Source organism: Peromyscus californicus, unplaced genomic scaffold (genome assembly GCF_007827085.1).
Source record: "Peromyscus californicus insignis strain IS unplaced genomic scaffold, ASM782708v3 Scaffold_8__1_contigs__length_139910024, whole genome shotgun sequence".
Classification (NCBI taxonomy): domain Eukaryota; kingdom Metazoa; phylum Chordata; class Mammalia; order Rodentia; family Cricetidae; genus Peromyscus; species Peromyscus californicus.
The window spans coordinates 21,863,475-21,890,303 of NW_026294606.1; the positions used below are offsets into that span (position 1 = coordinate 21,863,475).

Sequence of the window (26,829 nt, forward strand, 5' to 3'; positions counted from 1 at the left end):
AGCTAGCTCAAGGTGCTCACAACAGGAACCTCTGTTGGAGATGGTTTGCCTTTTCACTATTCCCAAGAGTGCAGTGTTTTCAACACCTTTCGCTGCCTGAGGTTCTCCCCTCTCCCTGTTCCAAACCCAGAGGGCCAGCCTGACCTGGGACAGGTGGTTTGGGAGGACATAAACATACTTGAGCATGAGATAAGGATGGGCTTCCCCACTTCCGGGAATGTGCTTCTTGGTAAACTTAAACAGCACCCAACAATTTGCCAAGGCAAGTGCTTTGCCAAGTAAGAGCTGTCTAAACAATGTTTGGCTGGTTTTAGAAGCAGTCCAGTAATAGCTGTCACACATTCAAATGTACTCTTACAGCATGTCTGACACTTCATCATACATTATCTGTTGTATGCAAGTTGTGTTCGACTACAGCTTTGAAGTGAACCTCTTATCTCTCTTTCTTTTAGCCCATTCATGATGGATAGATAAAATGAATTGCATATGAACTCTAAATGTCAGTTTTGCTTTGACATCTGAGTTAGTGTAACATCCATTTACTCATCACTCAACAAGCATTCATGCATATTTATTGGGCACTGTTACTATGTGACAGGACCCATTCTAAAATCAATTGCACATTTTTTGTGTTATAGGACACTGTGGTATGTGATATCATATTTTGGTTATATGTCAATGTTTTTTATTTCTATACTTATAAGCATTCAACATGTATTATGTGAATAATTGAATTGCTGGCTTCATAAACCTATTGACTAAATTTGTTTCTCCAGTCATTATTTGGTTTAAATTACTGGTTTAATTACCAAACAAATAAGTGGTTTGGACCTAGTTTTCCAGATCAAATGTTACCTGTTCACACTTTCTTTGGGATTTCAAATACCATCTAATCATGTTGGCCTTCAAGCATTGTTTAAAATTTTTTTTATTTTTGATTATGTATTTGTTTGTGTGTATGTGTGTGTGCATACATACACACAGGCACACATGTGTGCATATAAATAAGTACAGGTGACCACTGAGTCCAGAAGAGGATGCTGAATCTCCTGGAGCTGGTATTACAGGCTGTTGGGAACCACCACATGTGGTTGCTGGGAACTGAACTCAGGTTCTCTGCAAGAGCAGTAAATATTCTTTTTTTTTTTTTAAAAAGATTTTAGCTATTTATTATAAGCGCCAGAGATGGTTGAGAGCCACCATGTGGTTGCTGGGAGTTGAACTCAGGACCTCTGGAAGAACAGTCAGTGCTCTTAACCACTGAGCCATCTCTCCAGCCCCCTACAGTAAATATTCTTAATTGCTGAGCCCTTTGCCAACCCCTCAAGTATACTTTACTCCTTTTTTTTTTTGTTTATTCTGTGACAGGGTTTCTCTGTGTAGCCCTGGCTGTCCTGAAACTCACTCTATAGACTGGCTGGCCTCAAACTCAGGGATCTGCCTGCCTTTGCCTCCCAGGTGCTGGGATGAAAGGTGTGCGCCATCACACCCAGCTTCAAGCATACATTTAAGGCACCAGAAGTGCGTTTTCAAATGTAGTTGAAGACACGGAAGGGTCTATAAAAAGTACAAAGAATTCTCAGTTCTGTTATCCCCAAAGCAACTGCTTAAACTACAGTTATGGGCTGCCTTCAGACCCACAGTTTGGCAGAGGCCCAGTCAGAGCCATTTGCCTAGAAGTCAATAAATCGTGCCCTCTAGAGTTGTTCAGTGTGACAACTTCATCAGATGACTGTCATGTATGTATAGCTATGGATGTATTTTTCTTGGCCACAGTCATTCTTTTCTAATTTTTGCAAATAATGTTTTCAATAGTATTAAATTTGCTTTCTTAGCCGCCTCCCCCTTTGCTCTATCCATAGAATTAGGGCCTCTGTTTCATCTTTAGGACTCCCAGAGAAAGAGGAGTTCTGCATCCTTAGGACTCCCAACAAGAGGAGCCCTTTCTTTCTGCCAGTTTGTATAGCTTCTACCAGGATGCTAAGATGTAGAAGCACTTCCTATAACAAAACATCAAGGCCCTATCTGAGTGCTCTTAGTTCCTATGGGCACAATATATCCATCACCAGCAACACAGTGTACAGGGTATGGGAGTGAGAAGGGACACGGAACAGAACTAACAACCCCAAAAAACTGCCAGCTCCATTTTAGTAATGTAATTGTCTAGAAAGGATATAGCAAACAACAAACACCTTTGATCTAGTAATGCTATGAAATTATGAAAAGGAAATAAATTAATAACATCACAAGCATACTAGTGGCATTCATTGCTTGCTATATCTCATGTTATGAGGCTAGTGAGCTCTGTTCCTGCTTATGTCTTTATTTTATCCAACTCCTTCTATATGAACTTTTAAATGGAAGGCAAAAAATGAAAACATCAGAAAACTTCATGTGACTATTAAATAACTTTTAGATATGTATTTGAACAGCAAAATAACAGCAACAATAATAAATGACAATGCTAAACGATTTGCCTGTGTAAGAAGAAATTTTCTGCAAATATTAAGCTTTAAGTGTGGGACAATGAAGAGTTAACATCCTTACGCATAATATAGATTTTTGCTCAAAAGAAAACTTGTCAAAGAGAATAAAATAATAAAAGTGGCTCATATGTAATTAGAAATATTAATACCTAGAAGTGAAACTTTAACTGGTTAGCTCTGGAGTATCTTTCACTCCCTTTGCCTGGCAACTGTCACGACAGGTTATTAACAATGTTTGAAGCCCCTTACCTTAATCCCATAGCAAATATCAATTTGTATATTTCAGTCAACCACAGTGCAAGTTTCTCTGTGCTTTGTCCTGGCTCCTTTGTCTCCCACCAGCGTTGTGCGCAGCGGTGTCTATGGGTGTGTGTCTCCTCAGCCTTGAACCTGCACCGTTTTGGGAACCTGAAGTCCAGCTGAGAAGGGTCAGTTCTCATAGACATAGACATTATATATCCAATTTTCTGAATAAGCTCAAGAGGATGGGAAATAAGACAGGCACAGGGACTGCCACCCATGCCAGATTTCCTAGTTTCCTGTGTCCTTGATATGCTTTATATAACAGAAAACTATTGGAAGACACAGATGTAGAAACTAACATTGTGGCTATATGGAAACACATGGGCATGAAGAGGACGAAAATAGCAACCCTGCAATGGTGGAGTCATAGTTATTTATAAATCCCTGTTAAAAGCATACATTTAAAGCCTTTAAAGGTTTTAATAGAAGGCAGGAAACTTATTCACAGCTGTAATATCATGTAATAAACTAGAGCTTCCAGGAGGAAACATATACCTTGTCTCTTCCCGAGGCTCAGTACAGTGTCTCTCTCATTGTCTGTCCCAAGCTTAAATGACCTGTGGAGCAATGTTAAGAAAAAAAAAGTCAAAAGAAGTAAGTTTCCTCGGGAGGTAGGATAATAAAAAATTTTTTGACCTGATAATTTTCTCAGAATTTTAAATCATTAAAAAAAAAGGGTGGTGGTGGTGCACATCTTTAATCCCAGTGCTTGGGAGGCAGAGGCAGGCAGATCTCTATGAGTTTGAGGCCAGTCTAATCTACAAAATGAGTTCCAGGACAGGCAGGACTTTTACATAGAGAAATTCTGTCTCCAAAAAGAAAAAAAAAAAAAAAGCTATATGTGATTGCTATGGGATGTCTTTCTGTATACTGTGAATATGTTTTATTACCATTGGTTAATAAAGAAGCTGCTTTGGCCTATAGCAAGGCAGGATATAGCCAGGCAGGAAATCCAAGCAGAGATACAGGGAGAAGAGGGCAGAGTCTGGGATACAGGATCTAGTCACTGAAGGAGCAAGATGCCAGAAGACTGGTAATGCCACAGCCATGTGGCAATATAGAGATGAATAGAAATGGGTTAATTTAAGATGTAAGAGTTAGCTAGTAACAAGCCTGAGCTAGTTGGCCCAGCATTTATAATTAATATAAGCGTTTGTGTGATTATTTGGGGACTGGTCAGTTAAAACAAAGAAAAGCTCTGCCATCGATTACAATGTGGTGGCACACTCCTTTATCCCAGCACTCAGGAGGCAGAGACAAGCAGAGTTCTAGGCCAGCCTGGGATACATGGTGAGATCTTGTCCCAAATAAATAAACGGGCTGGAAGGATGGTTCAGTGGTTAAAGTACTTGCTGCTCTTCCAGAGGACCTGAGTACTCACACTAGGTACCTCATGACCACCTGTAACTCCAGTTCCAAGAGATCTGATGCTCTCTTCTGTCCCCGTCAGGCACCTGGACACATGAGGCATTCACACTCTCTCTCTCTCTCTCTCACACACACACACACACACACACACACACACACACACACACACACAAACACACACACACACAAACACACACACACTAAATAAATAAATAGATAAATAAATAAATAAATAAATAAGTCATTAAAAAACCATTAAACAGGGTCATGAGGTAATATGATTCATCCTTAGGAGGAAACTGATAAACTGAGTTTTGCTTAACTGTATTTTGTCTTTTATTTTATATGCCAGATAAAAAGTAGGAAATAACTTATGAATCAATGATTTTATGTTGGAAAATTTAAAATAAGTTTCAATGAATTCTTGTTAAGTTGCATAACCTCAGTGGCTTTGTTTTTCATAAATGAATGGCATCTTGGCTTTTCTGAAACCTCAGCAATAGCTACAGAATTCTCTGCACGTTGGTTCTCCCAGAAGGCTGCTCCATACACATACATCCTACCAACTCTTTGAACAACCATTGTGTCCCTAAGAGAGAAGTACTTGCTCTTTCCTCACAAAATAACCAATTGGAGAATATTAGGTTAAACTCTATGAATTTCTTTCCCCTGAAAAATCCAAGAGGAAAAACACATTTATATCAGTAAATCCTTTTGAGTAGAATAAGCAGGGCTCAAAAACATCCATTTAAGAAATGCTTTGATATCTAAAATTATGTAAATAACAACTCTCTTTTTAATAAGATGTTCTGACGGCATTTGTATTTTTCTATATGTAAAGAACACTGCGTTTTAAATTGTGCTTCAACAGTCACTCTAGCATAATGATAATACGTCCTCTGAAGAGCACCTTTTAATTTACTTTTAAATCTTTAATAATGCGCCTAGCAATTGATCAAATTATTGCTATAACAAGCTAAAAAGGTAATGGTGGCAATTCTGAGGCATGAATAAGGTGGGGGAAAGGCCATTTTTTTCAAGGAAGATAGATTCTATATATTCTGGCTATTGGTTTCTGGGAAATTTTAACGGTAAATCATGGAAGTAATGTTATATGCTTACAGAGACTGGGTTTATGACTGAATGCTTCACTATTGCTTGTACGATTTCAACTTTCTATAAATAAAATGTAAATTAGACCAATAACCAGAAGAAATGCATTTAAGGACAACTTGCAGGTAAATCACATTTTATCTCTCAGTTTAAATAGCCAGGGATTCATTCTATGGAAGTTGGCTTGAGAGCAAACCAGAAGCTGTACCAGAATCCCACATCCTCTCCATTTCTGGATATTAACTTCCCCGCCGTCTGGTACGATATTATTTATCCAGGCCCATATGTCTTTACCGAAACCTCATCAGGTTTCCCTTAAGTGTTCCTTACAGCTATTTTCTTTTCCTGTTTTAGGACCCAACTGAGGTGAGTTTTATAGTTAGTTGTCATAGCTATTTGATAGTCTTACTCTGGAATATTTTCTTGTCTTTTCCTGTGTCTTTCTTGGCCTTGACAATTCTACAAAATAAATGCCGATTTCTTTTTTCAGTGGCTGTTAATTTGGGTTTGTATGTTTCCTTGTGCTTAGAATTTAGATTATTTGCTTTGGGAGTGATAGCAGAATTTGCAGTATTTTTTCAGTCCATGTTTTATTGTAAGACCCAAAGTTAAAGTTAACCTGTAAGGCCCACCTGCCCAAGGACCAGGTAACTTCTTGGAATGCTGGAAATTGTAGTACTTGGAAAATAATCGCCAAGCCATATGGGAAAATATGGTGGCCATACGGGTTTGTCTTAAAAGGCCCTACAACACATGTCTTGGGGCCATTCATCTGGGATTCCAGGGAGTAATCCTGACCAAAGCCCATCCTGGTCAATATTTAATTAAAGCTTGCTTCAAATTTAGCTCAAAATTGTGGAACTGTTTTTTTGTTTGTTTGTTTTGTTTTTTGTTTTCTCTAGTGAATCTCAGGATTAACTCTTATCAGGAAGTACATATGGTGATATGTTTTAATATTCACCATATTAACATAGTTTAGGGAGGTACTTCCATACTAATCTATGGTAGATATTATTTTGCACTCTGGAGTCAAGAGATGTTAGTGAGGACATAAATTGACACTCCATTAATATTTGGTTCTTGAAGTCGGTCGGTGGTGGCGCACGCCTTTAATCCCAGCACTCGGGAGGCAGAGCCAGGCGGATCTCTGTGAGTTCGAGGCCAGTCTGGGCTACCAAGTGAGTTCCAGGAAAGGTGCAAAGCTACACAGAGAAACCCTGTCTCGGAAACAAAAAAAAGTGGTTCTTGAGTATTTCAGGATGTGAATAGAGATGCACAGCATTCATTTATCCCTCCAGAAAGAAGAAAGTAATAGTAGAGCTGCATTTTGATGTGAGTAACTATGAGAGAACACTTGGCATCAGCAAGAGAAAAACATGGACCTTAAAAGACCCAGAGGCCAGAAAACAGCCGAGTGAGGGGAGCAAGCTTCCAGCACCCGTGGTTTTGGCCCTAGAGCTGGCGGAGGAGGAGAGCCTCCTTTGTGGGGTGGGGGGTAGAGGGGTTGGTGGGTGTAGACATCATTAGCCCAGGTGCCAACCATCCCGGCCATTGGAAAGCTTCACAATCCTCATAAGTAACCTAAGCCTGCACATGGGCATTGCTTTGGACCACACTCTCACATGCACTCTCCCATCATCTCCCAGCAATCCGCAGGGTTCTGGAGCCAAGAGCCATTTTGAGATGTGATCTCCTTCTGAGGTCGTCCCACTTTCAGGACCAGAAACCACTACATATTCCCACCTCTGATACCCCACAGATACCAGAGTCAGTGGGTAGCCGACTCCTTTATGAACCCAACTTGGCTTCGCAGAGTGACTCTGACTCAGACCCTCCAGATGCCCCTACTGGGGATGGGTGTTGCAGTCTGGCAAAAACACATGGCACTACCCTCACAAACTGAAAGAACAGGGAGCCTGATCTCAGAGACCAATGGCACGGAGGGTCATGTGTGGGTTTGTAACAGTATCAAGATGGAAAGCAGACACCCAGGCAGTTCCAACTGTCGGTTCCCACTCAATGCACACAGATGAATATCACCGGCAGGTGCTGAAACATCCCAGAGAAATGCCGTGGCTCAGCCTCCTCCAGACACGTGGCCAAAGGAAGCTTGTGAGCGATGTTGCCCGACTCCTGCCATGCCTTGCTCCTGCTTGGTAGATGCTAGCGCTGAAGTAGGGAATAAAACTACTGTCTATTAACTCACCCTTAGTGGCACAGCTGGAGGTGGCTGAGGTCCTGCGCCTGGCCTGTCAATTCCTTACCAGCAGCATAAAGGAGCACCACATTTCCTCCTGTCCCTGCTCTACACAATTTACCCTGTAATTCGCCTAACCATGTGCCCCCATCATGACTGGCTGTGGCCACTACAGAAGGTGTGCTCTGCTTCTAGACACCAGTCTTTACTGCCGTTGTCTGACCTCACTCCCCTGTCCGGCCAGTGGACAGGTGCTTTGGCTGTTCACCAGTACTGTGGCTGCCAGTGCTGGAGCTCCTCGTGGTAACAGCCAGTATCAGCAGCAGCACCTGCAGAAACCTACATCCATCACACTGCAGTGGCCACACTCCCATTGTAGGAACGACCAATCACATAGTGTCCATCCTCCACATTTTAATGTTTATACAACATCCACTTGCACTGCTCGTATGACCTACAGAAACAGTGGTGTCTGCAGTTCACAACGTGAAACATTCTCAGACTCATTAACCACAGCCAAGGAGACCCTGTTGGTGACATCTTCACATGGGACCCCAGGTCCACCTGCTTACTCTCTGTCCCCCTAAACTCCCGTATTTTCTCAGGTCCAAGAAGACAAGAAATGGTGGTGGGGAGCGCAGCTTAACTAAAATCAGTCTGTGCTCAGAAGTAACAAATTACAAGTAGACTATATTATATAAGGCCCAGTTGCCTCTGATAATTATATCTATTTTAGCTTTTAAGTTGGTAACTAATGGAAACTGAGACATAGCAGTGGACTTGGAGAGCCAGCTGACATTCCGACCACAAGAACCTGGGGCAAGGTCAAGTAGAATGCTTTCCACCACTGCCTCCCACGTGACTGCTTTTAGTAACTGAAAACTGGAATACTTACCTACCTACCTATAAACATGTGTGTGTGTGTGTGTGTGTGTGTGTGTGTGTGTGTGTGTGTGTGTGTGTGTGTTTCCTGACAGGAATCACTTGATTTTTAAAGTTTTGCTAAAAATAGTATTCTGGTTCCTTAACTATTACCCACCACTAACTCATTCTCCTGCTGAAATGATTGGACGATCACATCTCACCCTGTACACAGAGGCTTCCTCCGGCTCCCACCTACACTCCTCCACGGCCACCCTGCAGCATGCCTTTGGTGTGCACGGTCCTGTCCTTGTCTGTATCCTGTGGCTGCTCCTCTGCTCTCTTGTTGCTCTCTCTCTCATCTCATCCTCTTTATTGGGTCTTTTGATCCTCTTCTAATACTTTGGCCTTTTCAACTTAACCCTGGGAAAAGAATTACTCTTCACCACCAGTGGCTCTTTTGATCTCATGTCCTGTGCCTTTCCCCAATCTGTTTCTAGTCTCTTCCCTGCCCCGCACTCCAGTGAAGCCCTCTTTAGTACACTCCCCACGGAAGTTGGGTTTCTCTCTTGGTTATGTTTTCTGTGGTGGCTGCTACTGTTAATTTGGTTCCTCTGCTGGGATGCTTACAGGAGGGCCTTTGTCACAACAGATCATTAACAGATCGTAACAGATCATGCCCTCCTAGGTATGTATGCCAGGTTGGGGGATGATCTTTGGCAATGGAAGAAAAACATGTATTTCTTTGATCTTTGTAAAGAATCGAATCCCATTCTACTTTTTTCAGTGGCCTCCCTTCCGAACATCATGTTTCCGATCTTATTTTTATATATTTAATTTTAGGTTTTGGACTCCAGGGGGTAGAATCAGGGCCTTGAGTATGCTAGGTAAACACCCTATCACTGAGGTGACAGTTCCTCAGAAGCAGCAGCACAGGGAAGTAACACACTTCCTGCTGTCACTACTCCAACACAATTTACCCTGAAACGTATCAAACCATGCACTGCCATCATGTCTGGTTAGATGTTCTTTAAAACTAGTCCTTTGCTAAGCTCACTTGATTTGTTCTATTTGCTATTTCCTCCTCTCCTTTTCTTTCCTGATATTGGGAATTTAATCCAGAGCCACACACGCATGCTAAACTGAGCATATGCTCATACACATAAGCCTCCTCAACCCCCGGCACAGCTGCTGTTCTCAGATGCACCCTCTAGACTTTCTGGCATACTCCAGGGACTTCTGACCCCTTGGACCTCGACCAGAATCCATGGTTAAGCAAAGGATGGCTTCTCTCTTGCTGAAAGTGGACACTTTTTTTTTTTATATGAGTCCCAGGACTCTGTTACTTCTGGAATCACGGGGTGAAACTGACTTTGTATCTTGTAACGCAATCTAGGCTCATGCCATAGTTGGAAGAAACTGGAGTTCAAGGTGGAGGGCGTGTTGGCGGGGGAAAATCATGATTTGTTCTCTGCCTGGAACACATCTGTTGGTGGCAGGCCTGACTCTGCTGCTGCTTGCCTGGTGAGGAGTCTGCCCAGCTCGAGCCTGTCGCTCTGGGGCTGCCTGTCAGGTAGGTACTTTGCTGCTCTTTGCTGCTGCAGCAGAGAAAACCAGGGGATTGACATTTCTTCTCCTCACACGCAAGGACCCAAGCCAAATGAGGGGAGAAATGCATCAAAAATTTTCAAAGGGTTCTTTCTTGAGTATATTATGTTCTTTATACACGACTTTTTCTGTTGTCATCAGATTTTATTTTGAATTGACCAGTAGTAATTGTGTATATTCCTTGGAACAATGACGTTTTGGTATGTGCTTATAATGTAAAATGATTAGACTCAACTGATTGATACATGCAGCACCTCATCTTCTGCTTAGATTTTCTTTTTTGCAGCACTGGGGTTAGAATCGAGGGTCTTTTGCATACATGGTAAGCATTTTACCACTGAGCAACACTCCCAGCCCTTACAGTGGCATTGATTCTTGTGACCTCAGGGTGCAACAGTCTCGGAACTTATTCTACACCCTTTGTTTCTATCCTTTCCAAGTCCTTCCCTGTCCTTGGTCTCTAGTCCTTATAATTAACCTCTTAGGTTCTGCATATAAGTTTGTTCGCACAGTATTTGCTTGGGTTCCTGGCTTATGAGACAACATAATACCCTTCACATTGACTCAAGCCATCTCAGCTGAGAGGACCATCTCCTTTCAAAGCTGAATTGTGTTTGTGAGTGTTAGATTTCCTTTACCTACTTATTTGATGATGCTTCCCTGTCCTGGTTCTTGTAGATAATGCTGCAGTGAACATGTGTGGGCAGATGTGGCTTGGGCATACTGATTTCCATGAATTGCTCAGTCAACTAACACAGCATGGCCCTCAAGAGTTGCCACATGCCCATTCTGAGACCCCTGCAGTGGCAGGAACTAGGCCACTGAGAAATCAATCAACTCCTCCCTAGTCAGTTCCAGACATGTGACAAAGGTGAGTCTTCAGCTAAAGTGGACGTGTGGAGAATGTTCAGTGAAATAAGAGGGTGTGCAGAGCATGAAAAGAGCAGATGCAGACACAGAAGCAAGGCACCAAGAATCTCCCCATGCTTACAGAAGGAAAGGCCCAGCCCCCAGTTCCCAGCATGCCCCATAGTAGCCACAGGAATGATCAAGCAGGACTGAGCTAGACATCAAACACAGTCTTTAGAATTCACATTCATTCTGCTATTGCTCAGAGTAGGGAACAGAGGAGAACATGTCTTTGCCCACCTCACAGGGATTTTAAGTCCACCTAGCCCTTTTCATAGTCTTAGCCTTCTTTTCAGGGTGATAGGTCATAAATTTTATATCCAATAGCCCAGCACTCTCACAACACTCAAAAATATTTCAAAATTTACGATGAAAGCTAATATCAGTCTAATGGGACTGGTTTCTTAGAACTTTATCTGAGATATCACCTCACAATATTGCTCAGGCTTTCCCTGAGCTCCTCTGCACTAGTGATACCCCTGCCTTAGCTTCCAAAGTAGTTGGGACTGTGGGTGTGCACCACCATGCCTGGCAGATGCTAACATTTAATTATTTTCCCTAGATATTTGCCATGCATGTGAGTAAGAAAGAGTAGGCTGAAGCAGAGACCACACCTTACCACTGAATATCAGTTTGAGGGGAAACCTCTGTAATCCTTCTTCAAATCAATGTAGCAAAACTGGGCAGTGCATGAATACTCCAGGTAAGGAGGGAGGTGGTCCGAGGAAATGAGGCAGTAAAATAGCAGAAATCTGGTGAGGGCTAACAAGCCTTTTGGCAACACCTGTCTTTTATTTACTTTCCTCTTTGGTTTTCATGGGACACCATAGGAAATGCCTCAGTACAGAAGCAAGGCCATCAGCCTAATGACGCAGCTTTATGGGAGTGCTGACTTCAGAACTCTTAATGTGCACACATGGCTTGCCCATCTATTCCCATCAGCCTCACTAGACAGTTGCTTAACCACCCACATCTATTCGCTAGCTCCGTCTATCCTTAAAGCTCCTGCTACCGACTCTATCCCTTCACCCGGGCAAATGTGGACGATCCAAGGTCAAGGGATGGCTTGGATAGTTATGGTCAGGTGACACATTTGACATTTGGGACCTTGCAAATATGATGGCTTATGCAGAAGTGACTTGACTAACTCCCAGCTCTCCTGGCTGACTTTTCATCAACTAAACTTCTTGAAAAAGCTTAGGTCACCTCCCTTTTCAGCTCCTCCCTAAACCGAGCTGCTCACCTCCAGGGGGTGGGTTTCTACTCTCACCATGGTGACAGGATCCTATTTGTTTATTTGTTTTTCTTACTTTCATGGGTGGGGTGTGAGGATGTATATACTGCATGTATGTGGGCACATGTGGAGGCCTGAGGTCGATGTCAGGAATCATCCCTGATCACTCTTCCACCCTCTCTCTTCCTTGAGTTGGGGTCTCTCAATCATGTGCAAACTTTTCCAGCGTGGCTAGTCTTGCCATCCCGCTTACTCCAGGGATCTTCTGTCTTAGTCAGGGATGACTGCTGGCATCAATTTCAGGCCTCCACGTGTATCCATATACATGTAGAATATACATACTTACATCCCACACATGAAAAAGCAGGAGAGTAGAACATAATGATAGAAAAAGTTCACATTTATTTATGTGCATATAGATGCATGTATGGGTACACACATATAGGATACCTTTTGAGAATCAGTTCTGTCCAACATGTGGGTTCCAGAGAAAGAAATTCAGATCACTAGGCTTAGTAGCAAGCACATTAAGTCACTGAGCTACCTCGCAGGCCCCTCTGAACTCTAGACCTTTTCTCCTATATTAAATGCACACCCATATGCAAGTGCACTCTGCAGACCTGTTTGTGATTCTCTCATGGAGGAAGGACCCATGGAGCTAGATCAAAGGGAAGCTGTGCTGGGAGTGAGGAGGAAACCAGGCGGACGATCACAGCTGCATTCGCACTGTGGTCTCATCAGGTGGGAGCCTATAATTATCCACAGGATTAACTCCCACTGCCCAGTACCTACTGTGTATTTTGCCACCACAGTCCTGCAAACTCAGGACCCTAGCAGCCACTGAGGTTCCTCACCATCATTAAAATACCCCTGCAGGCACAGCTTCCTTTTGTTGTGAACTACTGACTCAATTTCCCAAGTCAACACATTTGTGCTGCATAGTTTTATGTCAACTTGACACAAGCTAAAGTCATCTAAGAGGAGGGAACCCAATTAACAAAATGCCTCCATAAAATAGGGCTGTATGCAAGTCTGCAAGGCATTCTCTTAATTAGTGATTGGGGGCCCAGCCCACTGTGGGTGGTGCCATCCCTGAGCTGGTAGTCCTCGGTTCCATGAGAAAGCAGACTGAGTAAGCCAGTAAGCAGTACCCCTCCATGGCCTCTGCACTCCTGCCCTGTTTGAGGTCCTGCCTTGACTTCCTTCAATGATGAACAGTGCTATGGAAGTGTAAGCCAAAGAAACCCTTCCCTCCCCAAGTTGCTTTGGTCATGGTGTTTTGTCACTGCAGTAGAAACCCTAAGACAACATTTGATGGGCCACTAGGAGTTGCCAGCTCTACTTGGTCCTGGGCTGGAACTGTTTCTGCTCCACAGTGACAGCAGAGGACACAGTGAAGCTGTTTCACTCACCTTCTGCCTCCTGCTCTGCCTACCACTCTTCCCTGACACCTCACATTCACAGACCCTCAGTACTTTCAGTTCTTCCATTTCTTTTAGGCTCTAGGGTCCATCACCTTCCTCCACACTTCTGTGGATTCTGTCTCTTTGAATTCATGGCAGCCATCCAGCAGCTTCTATTAGTCTTGGCTTTTTGTTACACTAATAACCTGGATATCTCTCATAGGATAAAAAAGCATTGAATCATAATGAACACATCTCTCACAAATATGACTCAATAATTCAGTATAAGAATTCCACATAGAAGCTTGGGTTCCCCAATGAAAAACTATCCCCCAGAGAGTAAATATGAGAATGAGTTATTAAAAGGATTAGACCTCAATGCTTAGTGACATAAATGCAGGCAGACCGGTGATGAAAATCAGCAAAGGCCTTGAGCGACACAAAAATATTAGCACAGCATTGTTAATAGGCTTTGGTAGTTTCAACAGACAGACAAGTAGAACTTACCTCCATCCTATGCCATATGAGAAAGAGCGCCACGGTGCATTTCCTAGCAGCTCCTGGGTTCCAGGGAGAGAAAGCATGGCGCACACCCCCATCCTGGTGTCATTCAGTTCACATGGTGTGTGGACAGCAGGACTGAAAGTTGTTTACCAACCATCCAGGGTGGGAAACTGTCCTTTGAGAGTAACAGTTGGATTGCTGGAGGATTTTATTTTCCCCAGCCTTGTCTTCCTGAGCTGTTGAGAGGGTTTTCATCTAGACTGGGACAAGGTAATTCTACTCCCCTCCAAAGGCCCATGACAAACCAAGGTTCTATTTCCCCAAAGTTCCCACTGGGGAACCAGTGGGTTGATTAGGGTGACTGACAGAGCGTGGGTGACCCCAAAATAGTGGCACTAGGAGGTCTGCACCTGGATCACTTCCCTGTGGCTATGCAGACGGAGATTCTCTCCCATCTTCCCCCAGCCTATATACTCTAATCCCTTCCTGAGGCCAAGGCAATTAGGGCATAATTGCATACAACTGGCTGGGAGGAGTGACCGGAGACTCAGGTGAGGGTTCTATGATGATACCTGCTTTGCCTAGAAAAGAATGTCCACCATCCACAAGTCCAGCTGTGATGGTCTTTTGTAGCCAGGCCCAGCTGAACTCCTGAAGACTCAGCTTGTCCTGCATGGAGGTTAGCGCTGAGCAACAGTTGTGATATCAAAAGGCAAGTAGAACAGAGGAAACAGGTGCATTCACACATCTGGATGGAAGCCGTCAGACAGTGCTACTTGTGGCCTGGAAAGGGAGTAGGTGGTGTTCCCTTCGCATCAGACTTGCAAAGTAAGCGAGCTTGACTTTGTGTTCACAAAGGAAACATGAAAAAAAATTAAGTAGCTGTGATAATTTGAAAATGAAACAACTTAGAAATGTTCAGTTTGGGCTGGAAAGATGGCTCATTGCTTAAGAGTACTTGTTCTTCAAGAGGACCAGACTTCAGTCCTCCACACCCTTGTGGGGTAGCTTACAACTACCTATAACTTCAGGTCCAAGGGATCTGATACCCTCTTCTGGCCTCTACTGGTACTTCCAACACCCATGTACCTATAAATAAAAATAAACATATTTTTAAAATATGAAATATTTATTTGTTTTTATGGTTATAAAAGAATTCACTAACAATCAGTTATCCTAAACACAAAATTTACTTCTTAAATAGCCAGAGGAAATAAGCCAACTGTCTTAGTAAGGTTGGATGTACAGAAGTTAGATTCATCAGAAAGTTTTCAAGAAACAGGCACTGAACTTCCCAAAGCCTCTCTGTCTTCTTTGGGTGTGATATTTCAGCAGACTGTTTCTGCAGCAGACATGGGTGATATGTATGTCTAGACATGGGCCTTCTACCAGATACTGAGTTTTAACTGCATTTAAAATAATTGACACTTCTCCATACTTTATTATATTTTCTTAATATAAAGTAATACTTTATATATGATATTTTATAACAAACTGGAAACTTTATGCATACAGAAAAGTTTAAAAATGATAGCAAACATTGAATATATACCCAGATTCTATCAGGGATACTTTCCCACACTTAAGGTATCATGTATTCCTACCATTCCTCCTATCTTAGTCAAAGTTCTATTGCTGTGAAGACACAATGACTATGGCAACTTTTTTAAAGGAAAGCTAAAGTTTAATTGGGGCTAGCTTATAATTTTGGAGGTTTAGTCTATTATTGTCACGATGGGAAGTATGGCAACACACAGGCAGACATGTTGTTGGAGAGGTAGCAGAGTGTTCTACAACTGGATCCACAGGCAGCAGGAAGAGAGAGAGCCACTGGGCCTGGCTTGGGCTTTTGAAACCTCAAAGCCCACCCTCAGTTACATACTTTCTCCAACAAAGACACACCCACTTCTACAAGGCTACACCTCCTAATAGTGACACTCCCATAACGAAGCATTCAAATCTGTGAGCCTATGGGGGCCATTCTTATTCAAATCAACACACCCCCCATCACCTTCAATTTTGCTAACCCCAAAGGAAGTACTCTCATTCCTTTCTTGGCCAATTTCTACCCTCTTTCTCCAAAGGTAAAAATTAGATTTTTCATTTAACTGAAATTCAGCACTTAAATTGAAATACCACTGGAATCTCTGAATGCTCACATCATTTTTAAGTAGTTGGAGATTTGAATAACCTTTTCAATTATAATCTTTTTAATTTTTGTTTTCTTGATTTTATTTTGAGACAGCATATCATGTAGCCCAAGCTGGTCTCTAACTTACTATATAGCTGAGGATAGTCTTGAATTCCTGATTTCCTTGTACCTGCTTCACAAATGTGGGGATTACAGGCATGTGCTTTCAACTTTTAACTTTTAATTTTACTTCAGCCTAACACTTTTAAGTTTTAAAATAAGCTATCTAGGGCACAGTCTGCTTTCCAGATGAATATTCTAGAGTTTATATCCCATAATCAATCACCAGTCGAGAGAAAGAGAGAGAGAGAGAGAGAGAGAGAGAGAGAGAGAGAGAGAGACAGAGACAGAGACAGAGACAGAGACAGAGACAGAGAGACAGAGCCAGAGAGCCAGAGTGTTGTGTGGAATTCAGGTTTTCATTTGTAAAAACAGGTGAAGGCATTAAATCCTCAACAGAAATGGAAAACATTCTTGTTATCTGCAGTAACTAGGGAAATTGAATTATTAATGGCATGTTGTAGGTGCAACTTGAGAGAGCACATATCTTATTAACTAAATGTCTATGAACTTTAATTCCTGGTAAATTTGGTAATTTGGTAGAATTACATAATTGCATCAGTGTTCTCTAGTTCTACATTCCTCGTTAAAGACGTCTGAGCCCTTGAATTAACAGAACACTACTTTTTTGTTTTGTTCTTTAATGATAATAATGTGCTTATTTTCAGTTCACTTTAATAATTCACTTCGGTTTTAAATTTCATCATTATTATAACTAAAAGAACAATTGAAGCTTTTCTTTACATCCTAGTTATGGGTTCTTTTAAGCTTTTGCCTTTAATGCAACAATAACAACAGTAACACACACACACACACACACACACACACACACACACACACACACACACACACGATTATCAGCTGAGATTTTTTTTTTTATTCAAGGCAATTTCACCTGGACTGTACTGTGTTTCAAATACATGAAGCTTGGAAAACTAAGCTTAGTGGAACACTCTGAAATGCTCAAGGCCCTGAGTTTAATCTCAACCTTGAAAAGAAGAAGGAAGAGGAGAAGGAAGAGGAGGAGGAGGAGGAGGAGGAGGAGGAAGAGGAAGAGGAAGAGGAAGAGGAAGAGGAAGAGGAAGAGGAAGAGGAAGAGGAAGAGGAAGAAGAAGAAGAAGAAGAAGAAGAAGAAGAAGAAGAAGAAGAAGAAGAAGAAGAAGAAGAAGAAGAAGAAGAAGAAGAATTATTTGGAAGCCAGCATACTGAAGAGGCAATTCAAGGACATCTAAGTCACATGGTCACAATGAAGCAAATTTATATGTTTATTATTTCTAGTTGAGGTTTGCAGAAGGATGTCATGGGATACGCATGCATATATAATGGTTACCATTATCAACCAGCTCAACAGGATCTGGAATTGTCTAGGAGACAAACCTTTGGGCATACCCATGAAGGTTTCTCTAGATTAGGTTAATTGAAGCTGGAACTCACTTTATCTGTGGGAGGCACCATTCCTTGGACTGGGGTCCTGGACTGAATACAAAGGAGACAGCAAGCTAAGCATCAGCATCCATCACTTCATCCTTCCTGACTGTGGAGGGTGTGGCCTATGGTGAGAAGTGTAGGTTAGTTCTTTCTAGAGGCTCCTGCTAAGCCTCACAGTGCTCCAGGGTGAACTGAAGGGTCTTCCACAGTGGGCAGTCTGGGGCCCTCAAAGTTCTATTCACTTACTCATTTGACCAACTGGGGGGGTCAGGAGGTGGAGGAGAAATGAAACGTTCTCTAAGCAGCTATAGTAATGCTTCAATCCACATAAGGATCCCCCAAGTTCTCAATAACAGTGTATATTTACAAGGGGGGCGGGGACATGACTACATTTTTAATAAACTCTGCAGGCCACATGGAGCAGTAAGTTCTGGGTTTAGAGAAGGGGCGGGAACACGGTGTTCCTGAGGCAGGCCCTTCCCAGAAGGGAAATGTTCCTGCAGCTGGGCAAATCCACCCACCTGAGCTGCCACAGGTCAGCATGTAATCAATTCCTTTCTTCTCCTTCAACATTTTTTTTTGCCTTTCAGGCAAAATGAGTCCATATCAAAAGCCCTATTTTCTTCAATCTCAAGAGATTTTCCGGAACCAGGCTTTAGGCAATCATCAACAAAGGAAAAAGGTAGTGAAAAAAGCCCAAACACCCACATGATGCTTAACATTAGCCCCAAACACCCACACAACACCTAACATCAAGAGTTGTCAGGGAACCTCTCTAAGGGACAGACACAAACATATCTTTACCATCATCAGTCTCCAAATGAACAAAGTCTTTAAAATTTACTTATTTTATTTAATTATTTTCACTTATTTTACACACTGACTACAGTTTTCCCTCCCTCTCCTCCTCCCATTTCCTCCCCCTCATCACCCATCTGCCCTCTTCCCCATCCACTCCTCCTCCATCTCCATTTAGAAAGAATATACAAGTTTTAACCATATCAATAATATAGTTATGGATGACAATGAATCAACACTGGAAACAATCATAAATAAAATAAAATAATCTATATAACATTCAAAGAAATTGTTAATATCTTGGGAAAATGGAGTTTTATGTCTTTCTGTCTGACTCAAAATAACTCCCCACACAATACACATCATTTTACATCGTTCAGTGCATTTTGTACTATATTGCTAATTGTGTCTTTTTACAGAAACAAATGTCCCTACTCATACATCTTTAAAAGTATTTTCAAAGAGTTATTTCTTAAAATTTATGTGTAGATGTGTGTCTGCATCTTGGTATGTGCACATCAGTGCAGGAACCTGAGAAGGGCAGAAGTGTAGCATCCCTGGAGCTGCAGTTACAGATGGTTATAAACTGCCGGACCTAAGTGCTCAGAATCAAACTTGGGTCCTCTAGAAAAGCAAGGAGAACTCTTAACCACTGAGCCACCTCTCCAGCTCCATTGGTTCAGCTTGATTAGCAAAAGTGGTTTAAATAGCTGCTCATTCATAAGTCTCCAAGAGGACTAGATTCCTTTGAAAAATTTGAAGCCATGCCTTCACAGACTACTTCAAGCACTAATTACAGACATTAAAACAACATAGAAAAATGTAGTGTATAAAACATGACACCAGCCCTCAGTTTGAACCCTCAGAAAATCCCTGTGCATATAAATCATCAGAAGAGCAGCTAGTTAAAAGAAATCATTTTTATAAATATGAGATTAGGCCACACAGAGTCTTTTTTTCCATATAAAATGGAGTTGATTAGTTTCATTAACAGAGGGAGATAAATGAAGTCTCAACATAAAGCTGGTCCTGTATATGAACAAAATACTACTAGGACTCATCATTTAAACTCTCTTTAGAGATATGAACACATCACTTTGAATTTCTGTGCTTTGTCATTGTGACCTGTAAGGTAAAAGATGTCCTGAGGATTAGTAAGTGATACCATAAAACACTTAGAGATGTATGTACCAGGACTGGTGAGTCATAGATGTTAGAGCTATCTTTAGTATTAGCTCAATCACATAGATTTGTTTTTAAAGAAAACCATTATGAAGCATCAGAGGTGGAAGTAATAATGTTTTGGGATTAGGTCCATTTTTGAAAAGAAGGAGAAGAGTAAGAATAAGGAGGAGGAGGAGAGGAAGAAGATGGAGGAGGAGGAGAAAAGGAAGAGATAGTGTCACTTAGCTCTCTGCTGTTAAAAGTCGGAGAAGCACATTATATTTTCTTCTCTGTCACATCTCCTTCCTAATTACATCCTTCCATTTTTTTTTTACTTTCATTTAGTTAAAGCAGTGACAGTGGTACCCTGCTCTGTACCCATCATCCCTTGTCTGTTCACAGGGTACCCATCACCCTTGTCTGTACCAGGCTTTGTCTTTTGACCCACCAACCAGCTCCCAAATCATGACATGGAGACTTACTAGTTTTGAACCCATGGCCTTAGCTTAGCTCTTATTTTAATTTGTTTCTCTTTATCTATGTTTTGCCTCAGGGCTTTTCGCCTACCTTTCTTTCTTTCCTTCCTTTCTTTCTTTTCTTCCTTCCTTCCTTCCTTCCTTCCTTCCTTCCTTCCTTCCTTCCTTCCTTCCTTTCCTTCTTTCCTTCCTTCCTTCCTTCCTCCCTTCCTCCCTTCCTCTGTCTCTCTCTCTCTCTCTGTCTCTCTCTCTCTCTCTCTCTCTGTCTCTCTCTCTCTCTCTCTTTCATTTGTATCTTACTTTCCTGCTGTTTCCATGACTGGCAGCTCCCTGGCTTCTGGCCCCAGGCATGACCCTCTCTTTCTCCCTCATTCTCTCCTCCTGCTTTTCTCTCAAGCCTAGATTCATCCTCCTACTTATTCTCTCTCCTGCCAGCCCTGCCTATCTCTTTCTTGGCTAGCTATTAGCTGTTCAGCTATTTATTAGACCAATCAGGTGCCTTAGGCAGGCAAGGTGAAACAAATGCCACACATCTTTACATAATTAAACAAATGCAGCATAAACAAACATAACACATCTTTACATCATTAATAAAAGCAGCATAAACAAGTGTAACACACCTTCATACAGTTAAAGTAATATTCTGCAGCATAAACCAATGTAACACATCTTTCCATAGTTAAAATAATATTCTACAACACTTGTCTGTTCACAGGGTACCCATCAGCCACTATCTGTTCACAGGGTACCTATCTGTCTTATTTAGGGTTTTCTCTTGTTATGAAGAGACACCATGACCAGGGCAGCTCTTACCAATGAAACATTTAATAGAGACGGCTTGCTTACAGTTTCAGAGGTTCAGTCTATTATCATCATGACAAGGAGCAAGGCTGCCTGTAGGCAGATGTGGTGCTGGCTTCATCTTGCAGACAAGATGTCACACTGAAGTAGGCTTAAGCAAGAGACTTCAAGCCCACCCACACAGTGACACACTTCCTCCAACAAAGCCACACCTCCTAATAGTGCCACTCCCTTTGGGGCCATTTTCTTTCAAACCACCATGCCATCATCCCTTGTCTGTTCACAGGGTACCTATTACTGTTTGTTCAAGCATGGCTCTGCACTAACATGAACCCAACTCTTAGTTCTCACCACTTTTGTTTAGCATGTCTTTTCCAGAGATCTTTATTTTGGTTTATTTTTTGCTTGCATAGATCTGACCATGGTATTACTGTGGTGAAGGCTTGTGGGTGCTCTGTCCCCAAATTGTTTCCTTGATTAAGAATTCCTGTCTTTTACTTAAAGAAAATCAATAATGTAATTTTTCTTTAGATTTTATATGGTTTTATATTATCCCTTAGAATTTAATATCAGCATTTTCCCTCATAAGTGAATTGCATTTCCCCTGGATGAGTAAAGATTTCTTTGCTCTCATTATGTTTGATGGCCAATAACCTTTTAATGACATGTTTTCATGTAGATTTTTAAGATGTATTTTTATTTTCACCTATTTCTCTCTCTCTCTCTCTCTCTCTCTCTCTCTCTCTCTCTCTCTCTCTCTCTCTCTGTGTGTGTGTGTGTGTGTGTGTGTGTGTGTGTGTGTGTGCATGTGAGTGCAGTGTCTGCGGAGCCCTGAAGAGGGATCAGATAGCCCAGAGCTGGAGTTACAGGCAGATGTGAGCAAACTGATGTAGGTGCTTAGAATCCACCTTGGGTCCTCTGAAAGAGATTATTCTTAATTGTTAAGCCATCTCTCCAGCACGGCTCACCATGTAGATTTTTTTTATTCAAATAAACCTTCCATGGAACACAAATGTTCATGTATTCTGCAGACTTAGGGGAATTTTCTTTTATTATGTTATTTTGAAGACATCTTATATACTACTTCAGATCAGTAGCCTCTAGGGGCCCATAAGTCCCCCTTGAATGATTTAGAGAACTCCACAAAGCTGCTTTGCTCACAGTTTCAGTTGATTTCAGCTAAAGGTAAAGAATAAAATCAACAAAGGAATAAGCATGTAGGGCGACATCTCAGACATGGGGGATGGCTGCTTTCTATCCTCAGCCTATAGAGCAAGGGCAGTGCTTGTCTGTCTCATGATGGTGTCAACATGCATGGAGGGTGGCCAAGCAGGACACCAGCCATGTCCTAATGCCCAGGATTCTTCTGGGGTCACCCACACCTTGTCACTGACTACTCAAATGTTTGATCCTCATACCCAGCCGCTGTGGGATGTTTTGTATGCTGTGAATATGTTTTGCTCTGATTGGTTGATAAATTAAACACTGATTGGCCAGTAGGCAAGCAGGAAGTATAGGTGAAACAAGCAGATGGGGAAAATTCTGGGAAGAGGAAGGCTGAGTCAGGAGACTCCAGCCTGCCATCCAGGGAGCAGTATGTAATGACACACAGGTAAAGCCACAGAAAACGTGGAGACATATAGATTAACACAAATGGGCTGAGTTTAAGTGTAAGAACTAGTCAGTGGTAGGCCTGAGCTAATGGCCAAGCAGTTTTAATTAATATAACCCTCTGTGTGTTTACTTGGGTCTGAGTGGCTATGGACTGGGTGGGACACAGGAAAACTTCAGCTATACCCAGCCTCTCTAGAAGTCAGGCTGATAGCCCTAGTCCAGTGTTCCCACCATCAAATACACTGCATGCATGGACTGCCTTAGGGGCTAGGGTAAATGAACACACTCTTACCAGGCAGGACATTCTAAAAGCTTAGAGGTTACTTCCCTGGAGCTGGTCTATGGCCTATATGTTCTTTGTGTTTTGCCGCACAGTAGAAATCAAGTAACACAGAGAAAATACATGTATATGTGTGTTTCAGAACATTAATTAAAAAAAAAAACATTTAACACTCACTACTCAGATTAAGAAACAAGATACTAGAGATGGCTACCCCTAGACTTCTTGGTCTGGGGTTGGGGCGCAATCAACCAGCAGCCACCTGACCCCCTCTGGGCCTGAATTGGCAGAGGACACAGACCCCCCCAGGCTTCTTGGTCTGGAGAAAGGCATAGTCAACCAGTGGTCCATCAGGCACCAGAGGTGTCCAGCACCATCATATCAAGGTATCTGGGCCTGGGCACAGGAGAGAGGAAAGGCAACAGCTCCTAGCCATGCCTGGCTGACCTTGAGTGGGCAAGACTCAACCAAGCACTGACCTGTGACCCAACCAAGAGGCCTGGTGCCAAGTGATCAAGCACCAACATGGTGAGAGAGTACAGGGTGGGGAGCAGAAGAGAGGGAGAGGTGGAATGGTTTGCAGACTGGGAAAAGAGGCAGATCTGGAGAGGTGACTTAAGGGAATGACCTGCTGGCCACCTGAGTCTAGGGCTATGACCAAGGGCAAGGTCTTGATCCTGGAGCATCTGAGGGGGCATATGTTGATGTTTGTGGCTCCTATCCCCTCTGGGGGCTGTGCAGGGGCCTGTGGTCTGCCACCTGGCGCCATGTTGGTGTCTGAGGGCCATGCTGCCATGAGGGCCATGCTAGTCTGAGTGGCCCATGCTGCCACTTGGGACCATGGTGACATCTGGGCCCGGGATGCTGCCTAGGACCATGTCTGGGCCCATGGTCCTGCTGCAGCTAGGGCCTGGGATGAGGCCCATGGTCCGTGTTAGCACAGGGACTCACTGGAGCCATGCTGCGCTGAGCCCACCCCACCCTTCACTGGCTCTGAGATAGCTGGTCCTGCCCTTCGCTTGATACTGCAACAGGCAAGCTGGTCCTACCCCTCAGGGAAGAGCTAGTCCCTGCACTTGGGAAAGATGGCTTCCCCTCACCACAGGCATTCATCTCACCTGGGCAGCACACTAGAGCTGTCCCTGTTGTTAGGGGTACAAAATAGTCAGCCCTGAGAGCAGGAGAGCTGACCCAACCACGCTCCCATACCCCCTACAGCAACCACGAGAGAGGGCCCTGCATCTTGCCTGGGCAGAACAGTAGAGCCGGCCCTGGTGATGTGAGTGTGGGTGACCTGGATCTGAGGCCCTGAGAGCGGGAGAACTGGCCCTGTTTTTTGTTGCAGGCTGCGCTGGGTGAGCTAGCCAAGGCAGCGCTGGAGAGCTCACTTGGGTAGTGATGATGAGGAAAAGCTGGTGGGCCAATCAACCTAGCTACCACCCAGGCCCAGAACCAGGGCTGTGAGTTGGCCCACCCCAACATCCATGAAATCTATGAACTGTGGAGCATGTGAAGGGGACGAACCTACAGATCTGGAACAGCAGGCTCCACATGACACAGGACAACAGGATATCCAAGAGGAGCTCCACTGAGGGCCCGTCATTGGTGGTGTAGCAGAAACCAGAGGCCTCGAGCCAGACCAATGACTCATGGCAATGAACACTTGCAAGCAAAGATGAATGGACTTAAGGGTAAACTGTGGGACTCAACAGACCACACTACAGCTTCCACGATAAGTTTTTTCTTAACTTTTTGTCTTTTTGTTTTGGTTTGTTTTTTGGGTTTTCTTTTAAGTTTGGTTTTGATTTAGGGGGGTTGCAAGGGCAGAGGATGGATTCGAGGGGACGGGGACAGGGAGATAAGTGGGTTTGGAATGCATGATGTGAAATCCACAAAGAGTCAATAAGTTAAAAAAAAAAGAGACAAGATATTACTCATACTTTCTCCAGCTGTAGCACGTTCTCTCAAAATGTATGCTCTGACTTTTGTGTTAGCCATTTGTTACTTTTGTAAGCAGAATTTTCCTGTGTGAACTTACAGTTGCTCTTATTGTCCTTTTTAACTTGACACAAGCTGGAGTTATCTGGGCAGAGGAATTTCCATTGAAAAACACCTCCATCAGATTGGTCTGTAGGCAAGTCTGTGAGGAATTTTCTTGTTTCATGAGTGGGTAGGAGGACCCAGCCACTGTGGGCAGTGCCTTCCCTAGGCAGGTGGTCCTGGGAGGTATAAAGAAGGAAGTTGCCTGTAAGCCTGAAGAGCAAGCCAATAAGCAATGTTCCTCTATGGCTTCTGCTTCAGATTCTGGCGAAGTTCCTCTCCTGAGTTCCTGCCTTGATAGACTGTATCCATGAGATGAAATAAACCCTTTCTTCCCCCAAGCTGCTGTTGGTTAGTCTTTATCATAGACGATAGAGGATACTAGAACACTTACCTTCTCTTTTTCACTCCTCTCTACCTGCCCTTAACTGAAACTTCAAACCTAGTCATAGGCTGCACAGAATGAAGGAAAGCAGTTTGAGCATTCTCAGATTGGATCGGGCTTTCAGCTTCCTGTAACAACTTCCTCAGAAAAAGGAAGTGCATTAAGGTTATAACAGTTCTGAGGAGCACAGCACATGTGACTGGCTACTCGGTATGAATGCACATGGGATAGACTAGGGACCTGACAAAAATATAATCAGAGAAGAGACTTTGCTGTGATTCCTGCTTCTCTGTGTAGCAGCTATCCAGAATGCTTGCTATTTGTTGATGTATGTGGACTGCCACATTTCCTGAAACTCTGGTAGTTAAGTGGGACTGTAATGGCAGTGCTTGGCAATGTGGAGAGGTCGAAGAAGATTTATGATACTTTTTGTGGAAGCTTCAACAGCCAATGCTCAGAAGGCTAGAGAGTTAGCTGAGTTGGTAAAATGTTTGCCACCCAAATGTGAGGACTTGAATTTGATCCTCAGCAACCTTGTAAAAAGCTGGAGGATAGAAGAGAGGACAAGGTAGTAGTTGTATTTCAAGAGATAATGGCTGAGAACTTCTTTTAATGGATGAATCCATCAAGCCGTCTGTTCACAAGCCAGTGGTGGCACATAACTGTAATTCCAGCACTAGGGAGGTGGAGGAAGAGCAAATTCAAGACCAGTTTCAGCTGCATAGCCAAGTCAAGGCTAACCTGGGCTACATGGAACCCTGTCTCAAAATGAAATAATAAAACCTGTATATTTAAAAGTGCTAAAAACTCTAAACAAGTTAAGCAGAAAACACAGTATTTCTCTGCTTTCCACACTAAAACTATGGAGAAGAGAAGTGAATTCTAAAGTCAGCAAGAAAGGTAAACAGACAGGACAACATTGAAATGTAAATTGTTTTAGCAATCATATTCCTCGATTTAATTTTTTCCTTAATTCTTTAAGGAAACATAGGGGACATTGGACATATAGTTTAAACACTTGACAATTCCTTTCTGAACAGTGTCTTTTAACACTGACATACAAGGTGGTTCTTTTTGATTGCTATAAAACTTCTTCCACTATGCAGATGTCAATAATTCATGGAGATATTCATCAATAGATATGGATAAAGTAAGCATGACTAAACCTCTACAGTAAAACCCCAAACAATCTTCAATATCAATTTAGCATTCATTATGCATGACATCTTGCTAAGTGTCTATCATACATTATTAGTTGATGTTTAATTTATAAATTATTTCTAATTTTTATTCATAATTATGGCATGACTATGCATCTAAAATGATCTAAAGGCACACAACACGTTCATATGAAATAGTTCTCTGATTATTTATAAAAGTATGTATATTTTGCACTATTACTGAAAATATTTTATGACCTGAATTTTTGAAATAAGTACTATTCACTTACATTTTGATTGGTACTACCAAAATATCGAATATAAATTTGTACACACACAAATTTATGTCTTAGTCAAGTGCTATTTTCTGTCCAGAATGTTTAGCTTGTGCATCTCTTGAGAGTCTTCAACGGTTTTGCTCTGGGAGTGGCTGTGGATACCACTTC

General features: G+C 42.6%; 1 long non-coding RNA gene across 1 annotated transcript in view; it reads right to left on the reverse strand.

Moving 5' to 3' along the window:
* The window catches only part of LOC128103835 (uncharacterized), a 55,740-nt gene that overhangs the window by 9,691 nt on the left and 19,220 nt on the right, over positions 1–26,829 (reverse strand). The window contains exons 3-4 of the long non-coding RNA XR_008215782.1: positions 17,672–17,787; positions 13,990–15,075 (exon numbers count right to left, since the gene is read on the reverse strand). This is a non-coding gene — a long non-coding RNA (uncharacterized LOC128103835). The remainder of the gene's footprint in view (positions 1–13,989; positions 15,076–17,671; positions 17,788–26,829) is intronic.